The sequence below is a fragment of the Morus notabilis genome, unplaced genomic scaffold (assembly GCF_000414095.1).
Source record: "Morus notabilis unplaced genomic scaffold, ASM41409v2 Scaffold78, whole genome shotgun sequence".
NCBI classification, from domain to species: domain Eukaryota; kingdom Viridiplantae; phylum Streptophyta; class Magnoliopsida; order Rosales; family Moraceae; genus Morus; species Morus notabilis.
This window is the reverse complement of record NW_010367622.1, coordinates 439,090-447,522: the sequence shown is the minus strand read 5'-3', so window position 1 is coordinate 447,522 and position 8,433 is coordinate 439,090.

Below are 8,433 nucleotides of genomic sequence, written 5' to 3'. Positions count from 1 at the left end.
ATGATGATGATAATAAGAATGATGATGATAAGAATGATGATGATGATGATAATAATAATAATAATAATAATAATAATAATAATAATAATAATAATAAGAATACCAATAATAATAACAATAATAATAATAACAATAACAATAATAATAATAATAAATAATAATCAGTCTCAGCCATGGCCTAACAAGAATTCTCAATTAATTGTATATATAACTCTCAAGACGGCAATAATTAACTGTATTAATCTCGTCTTAAGTCAATAGTATATATATTTTATATATATGTATATATGATGTGGAGAGAGAGAGTGTGTGTGAGTGAGTGGGTGCATATTGACCTAGCTACAGTATTCTATCTTTCTTCAATTAGTCAAAAAAGAAAAGATTTTCCTTTTTTTTTTTATGTGCAATATATGGCGACACAGTCATGGCTCTTCTTTGAACAATGTTATTGAATCAGTAGTACTCAATACTACCCTTTTAGTGATAATGGCCCAAATATTTTTCCTCCTTTTTGGTTGAGATATCTTGTTGTCTCCCTATCATGTAACCGGTGAATACCATTTGAGAAGCCAATAATATTAGAAGTCCTATTTTTATAAGTAATCATTTTAATTTAAATTTTACTCACTACAAGAAAAATGGGGTTTTACAAAAAACCGAATGTCGTCGCAAATAACATTTTTTGCGACGACACAGTCATGGCTCTTCTTTGAACAATGTTATTGAATCAGTAGTACTCAATACTACCCTTTTAGTGGTAATGGCCCAAATATTTTTCCTCCTTTTTGGTTGAGATATCTTGTTGTCTCCCTATCATGTAACCGGTGAATACCATTTGAGAAGCCAATAATATTAGAAGTCCTATCTTTATAAGTAATCATTTTAATTTAAATTTTACTCACTACAAGAAAAAGGGGGTTTTACAAAAAACCGAATGTCGTCGCAAATAACATTTTTTGCGACGACAAGTCGTCGTAAATAATTCGTCGCAAATAAATTATTTGCGACGACACAGTGTCTTCGCAAATGAATTTGCGACGACAATCATCGCTAATACGTCGTTGCAAATTTCTCATGATATGTGGTGAATCAATCACTAATGGTGATCTATCTCTTATTATCATTTTAAAATAATAAGCCTCCGTGCCGCCCCGCTCGCGCGCCAGTGCCACCTTCCGCACGGGCAAGTGCCTCCTCAGAAGCACGTTATACTTCATTAATTCACTCCAATCAACAGAAATCAAAATTCAATTTTTTTAATAAAATTGACTCATTAAAAAAAACAACTAAGTATGAAGTCATCATTTACCTAAGGCCTCGGTCGACGACACGGCCGAGCTCGACGGCGGCCTGGCCGGGGCAGCAGGGCTCGAAGGAGGGATCGGCCATGGGAGAGAACTCGGTGAAGATGGAAAGCGAGCCCTCGTTGGGGCGGTCGCGGTTGGGCTGGGTGACCTTAGCAGTCCTGGCGGGGGCGGGGCGGCAGAGGGCCGGCGGCTGCCAGAGAAGGGAAGAGAGAGAAGAGGACCGGTGACGGCGGTGACGGGAAGAGGAGGCAGAGAGAGAGAGATTTTGCAGGAGAGATAGAGAAAATGTCGGGGGAAAAAGAAGAAGAAGAAGATAGGGTATATTAGATCAGACTTATTTGCGACGACATTGTCGTCGCAAAGAAATTTAAAATGTCGTCGCAAATATGTCCAATTATTTACGACGACATTATGTCATCGCAAATAATTTTTAAGTCGTCACAAATAATCATTTTTCCCGCGTTTAGTTTTTGGTGAAATCTTAAAAAGATTATTTGCGACGACAAAGAGAAAATGTCGTCGCAAATAACATGAAATTATTTGTGACGACATTTGTTGTCGCAAATATCTTATTATTTGCGACGACTTGTCGTCGCAAAAATGGATTACCTTGGCGGTAAAAATCCGCGCCATTGAAATTTGCGCTCTAAAATTATTTGCAACGACATTTAAGTTATTTGTGACGAAATTTAAGTTATTAGCGACGACATGGTTATTTTATTTAACGGGGAGTAATTGCGACGACATGTCGTCGCAAATACTGTATTATTTGCGACGAAAAATGTCATCGCAAAAAAATGTCGTCGCAAATGGCCTATTGGTAGTGACTTCTCGTTCCTTATTAGCGTTAAACATGCCACTTTCTCGTGTGAAATGCACTACACATCTGATTAGGTAACTCTTTCAGCTCCCAAATAAAGGACGCGTCTTGCGTACACTATTTATTTTCGGGAGAAAGAGAAAAATAGGCTAAGACTTGAGATGAATTAAAATTAATAGGCCAATAATTTACATAAGTTAATAAATAGGCCAAATTACTGTTTTCGTTTATAACTTGTCTGGTTATGAACCATAACTTGACAAATTATTGTCCATAATTGTCCATAACTTATTTGGTTATAAACTATAACTTGACAAGTTTGTCCATAACTTATTTGGTTATGAACCATAACTTAACAAGTTATGGCCTATTAATTTCTATAACTAAAAATTAACCTATATACTTTCTTAAGCTTTTCATATTAACCTATTTTCTACTATTACCCTTTATTTTCTTACTTATTTTTTGAGGGCCGAGAAGTTCCTATAAAAGTAAATGTCAAAAAGAACTTCAAGATAACATCAATTTATAACATTGAATTAATTTAATATGCACTAACATCAAGAAAACATTAGTTAGCCAACGGTAGAAAGAGGAGAGAAAGTTCTTTTTTGACAAGGTCCTAAATAATTGTGAGCAAATAATGGACCCTGTAGAAGGAAATGTCAAGAAACAAACAAGTCTCCTCTCTCCTGTAGAAGGAAAGGTTTTTTAATATTAGAAGTCGTATTTCCCTTTTTTTTTACTTTTTTAGCAATGCGTGATTAGATGGACTCATGTTATGTATGTTTTGAATCTATTAATTAATTATTGATCTATCTTTCAAATTTTAACAAACCAAAGTTTCAACGTTGAGAATATGCAATCATTTCGAAAAAATTTGGGATATATCTGGACCTCCAATTTTAGTATAATGTTGATGGCCCGAATCTGGGATCAAATTGGTCTAATTTCTTAATTCGAGACGATCCTTTGGCCTGAATCTTCTTCCAAAAAAATAATAATAATAAATCTATTGGCCTGAATCTGATATTGTTATTTTTGTTTGACATATATATATTTGGCTAACGTTGTCAAATATGCGTTTATTCTTCTAGGTCAAAGAGACACCGAAATATGATGCATCGCCTCCAGAAACATATGAGCACGTGGCACCTCCAGCCTAATAGTCCAATATTTTGGCATTTGCTTACGTGTAACGACCCATCCACCAAACACCCGCAAGTGGGGTACGCCGACTAAAATACAAATGAATACATCATTAGCGAGAGAAAAAACAAATGCATACATAATTTTCTTTTTCTACATGGTAATCGACACGTGTCCTAAGAAATAAAATAGTTAAGGTGATACTTCCTACGATTTCGCATATTAATTGATAGGAGAATTGAAAATTCGTTGAACTTTATGTCTTGACGGCCTAAAAATAAATAACAAGATCAGCCAATTGTGTGGAAGTGAGGGAAACATCCCACCCCAGAAAAATAAGTGTCTTTTCTCTTCATTCGATTGCTTTCTTGCAATTCACGATTCCTAGCTATATATGTATATATCTAACTGCAATTTGATGAAATTAAATTTTATAAATGGATTGATTTATTGCTATTAAGTTAAAAATAAATACATCATAAGCAACACAATTGCTTATACTCATAATTGAAGATGTTAAAATTTAAATAAATGATTAAACTAATTTGCTTCAATAATATAGCAAAATAAAGCCCCCTATCATAAAAATTTTCTTATATTTTTTCGTTTCTAATTTTCTCTTGGACCACATAATTAAGTTGTCTCAGTCTAGGAAATTTAGAAGCATGAACAGCAGGTGGGAGTGATAAGGAGTATTGTCACGTTTTATAATATGATATGGTTAAAAAAATTCAAACATGGTAGGATTATATATATATATGTATATATATATATATAACACACATACACAACACACATTTATATATGGATAAAATATTCAACATTTATTTGTCTTGACTTCTTCTGACGTTGGTTCTTCTGATTGGACGATGGTTTTCCCGTGAATATTTTCATCTGGACAGGTATGCTTGTTGTGACCCTTGCCTTTACAAACACTACACTTTCGCCCCGTGCTATCTGTGCCGCCATCACGTTGCGAGGCGGTCTTTGTTTATCGGATAGTTTGCTGTTCCTTTATTTCGAACGACAACTAGATCTCTAAGAATATTTTTAGCTATACCAAGCCATCTCCTGCAACTCCATTGGCACTTCTATGAAAGCTTCAACGTGCTTTTCAACCCTTGTTTTTGCATTCATTGTCCACCTATTAATTAACAAGGAATAAGAAAACTTCAAATCAAAAAGTGGCTAATTCAAGATATATATGGGACCAAAATAGTCAAATATAAAAATAGGAATAAAAAAAGTGAAAGTGACATAAAGATGATCCCACTAAGGCGATGTTGTTGTTATTGACAAACATTGAGGAAACGGCCGGCCAGGACATTAGAGATAAGTTTTTGATGACTTGGACATAAAAAGTGTTGCTTTTCTTTTTATAACACCTTGTTGCTCGCAATTCATGGTTAAAAGCTACATGTACCAAATAGGCTAAAAGCTATTGTGTAGATGCAATGTTCTTTTTCATTATTTTTATTTTGGTGAATAGAGATGCAATGGATTTTTGTAGATTAAAATGTTACCAATAGATGATATGGTTGATACCAATTACTATTGCAATTTTTTACAGTATAACGTGTACACTATAATAGATAACAATATTAAAATTATAGCATTATATTAATATTTAATTATTATGTTATTAATATAATATAACATAATTATATTAATATAATATTATATAATTATAATTATAGTATTAATAATAATATAATTATGATATTATTTTTTACAATATTACAACTATATTATATTATATTTTATATATTATATTGTAATATTATTACATATTATATTATAATGATATAAGATATCATTACAATATAAAATATAATATATATTTAAAAATATTAAATAAATATATTATAATTAATACATTATTTTGATCATAATGTGTAATACATTATAATAGATAATATTGGAGGTATAATAACAACTATATTATATATAATTTTTTGTTATATATTTATTATATTACATATTATAAGATATAATCACTATATAATATATTATTATTATATTATAATATTTAAGGGTAATTATAAAACAAAGAAAAAAAAGAGTTTGGAATGACTATTCCTTTAATATGAGGCAGGAATGATGACTCATCTAAAATAGATGAATGATCATTCCTTTTGAATGTCTATTCATTTTGATAAATCTAACCAAACATCATACTTAGATTTCATTCCATTCCATTACTTTCTTTTCCTCCCAACCAAACGCACCCTAAATTTTATAATACCATCGTATTTAAATAATTATATGTTGATTGGAATTGATTATTCTTTTTGTTCGACATATATTATACCTTTTTTTTTCTTTTTGCTAACGTTGTCAAATCAAGTGCTCATTCTTCAAAGGTCTAAACGTCATGAAAATCCAATGTATCACCTCGAACGTAGTGGTCCTATTGTCCTATAGGTCTAATGATGAGCAATGTTATAAGATACCGGTAATGCTTAGCACCATCTATTAATAGAAGATTTATCCTGTAGTGTGTGACGTATAGACAAAACCCACCTTTTTCTATCAGTGATGATGTTTAGTATCTGTGATACCCTTAAGTATTTTTCAGCTAACAACCTATGCATTAAACACCGTCAAAGATATTTTAATGTGACATGTCTAGACAAAAAAGTGGTGTACACCGTTACGGTTCACATCAGTAAAGACACAAATGCAAAATTTTCTGTTAACCCACATGTCGTTGATACCCGGCCTGATAAAAATTGAATCATGTGATACTTTTTTAAATATATATATATATATATATATATTATATTATTATATTTCGTATTGATAGGATGATCGAAACTTCTATTGCGTTTATGTTACCGCCCCCCTCAAACTCGATAATAGTGTACGGAAAATCCAATCCCACCAAATTATTAAGGATGTTGTTGTAACAACCAAAAAAAAGAAAGGATGTTGTTGACAAAAAGACCCTAGGAAGAAAAGTCAAATATTATTTTCTCTTCCTCTTCATTCTATTTTTGCTTGCAATTCGTGATTACAAGGTATATGTATCTAATAGCTTTAGCAAAATTGCGAATGAATTGCTTTTCTCGAAATTAGGGTTTGGGAGCTTTAGTTTGAGTTTAATATTGCAGGGGATTTTATGGCCTCTAGTAGCTCTAATTACTTGGAGTTCATGCCTGCCTTGAGCTACCGAGGTCTTAGGGAGGTTCATTCTTTTTTTTTTTTTTTAGAAAATTGTTGCTCCCTGTTTCCCTTGACAGCTGAAACTGAGAATAGACGTATTGAAGGTCCCGCAGAAGAAAGATCTACAAGTATTAAGAACTTCTTTTTGATTGAGAAAGTATTACGTAATTTTTTGTTTATTGTATAAGAAAAGGTCTTAAGCATTTTCCCGTTGGCGGTTCTCGTTAATTCTTCTTATTGTATTACTAAGAGAAATAGTAGAGAATATGTCAATATAAAAAATTTAAGAAAGTACAGAGGCCAACTTTTAGTTATAAAATTTAATAGGACATAATTTTTGAATTTTTAAATTTACCCTTTCTTTTGTTTTTTTCTTTTTCTTTCGATCCTCTCTGTCTCTCTCTCTTACCTGTACCCATATCTCTCTCTCTCTCTCTCTCTCTCTCTCTCTCTCTAGCTTCATGCAGATCTTTACCGGCGCGAATCCTCTATAACTGCGCTCAGATTTGCTCTCTTGTCGGTGGATCATCGGTGGATCAATTTTTCATCGGTCGGTCATTCTCTTTCTCGTTGGATTTGCTCTTCTCCGGTCGTCTTTGAGCAGTTGTTCCGGTGATTTTTACCGAACAACAGGTTTGTGCATTCTTCGTTTCTAGTTTTATTTTTGTTGTATTTTTATTTTCACATTTTGCATTATTTCGGTTTGCTCTCTCTCTTTGTCCGTTAATCCTAAGTTTTTTGTTGTTTTTCGGTCATTTTTTGAGCATGTCCTCCGGTGATTTTTACCAAACAACAGGTTTGTGCATTCTTCGTTTCTAGTTTTTTTTTTTTTTTTTTGTAATTTCGTTTTCACATTTTGCATTATTTTGGTTTTTTAATATTTTTAGGATTGGAAATAGCTCTTGTAATTTAATGATTTTTGTAGGCATATAATCTGTGTCAGTCATTGACAGTTTTTTTTATAACTTGTCTAGTTATGGACCATAACTTGACGAGTTATGGTCCACAATTGGCAGGTTTTTTACATAACTTGTCCGGTTATGGACTTTAACCTGACAGTGTTCCTGCAATATGTTTGTAGGCATGCAATCTGTTTCAGTCATTGTTGCTTATAGGGAAAAATGGAGTCTAGAAAACCAATATACAAATTTTGGTTTTCAATCAGTTTATATTCCGGAGGATGTTTCTTTGAAGTTTTTACAGGGTGTTTATGTGAGGAGCTGCATCTTGAGTTGATTCGTTTTAATACTGGTGTTCATTCTTTATTACTTTTTGTGGGAAGGAAGTTGAAGGACCCAATTGAAATGGTTTCGGAGCTAAAGAGGGATGATGATGTTAAGTTGTGTTTAAACTTGGTTCGACACAGTAACAAAGCTCTTGGATACCCGTTGGTAATAGATTTTGTTAATAGCTCTGTTAGTGCAGCGGGATCTACTTCTTCTTCATCTTGTTTTATGTGTTCAAGAGATGAGGCGTCTTCTTCTAATGTTGATGGTTCCGTTTGTCAATTTGAAGATGATATTGATGTTGCGATGAATAATATTTTGATTGAAGATTTAGATATTTCAAAGTTGCGTATGTCGTTTGATGTGAATGTAGGCAATCAATTCATGAGCATGTCGGTTCTCAAGAAACTCATGCATGTAATTGCTATTAGGAGGCATTTTGAGTTTAAATATGAAAGATCTAATAATTCATTTTATGTTTTGGTTTGTAAGAATAAGAATTGTACCTGGAAGATGGGCGCTGCTAAGGTTTCAAATGGTAATGTTTGGGCAGTGAAGAAGTATGTTAAGGAACACACTTGTTCACTTGATGTTGTTAGTACTGAGCATCATCAAGCAAATAGTCGTGTTGTTTCAGAGTTTTTAAAGGGCGATTTTAGCATTGGGCTTGCGGACCGTTTGTGTCCTAATGATTTGAGATCTATAATGCATGGTAAGCATGGTGTCAAGATTAGTTACTACAAAGCACGAATGGCTTACTGATATA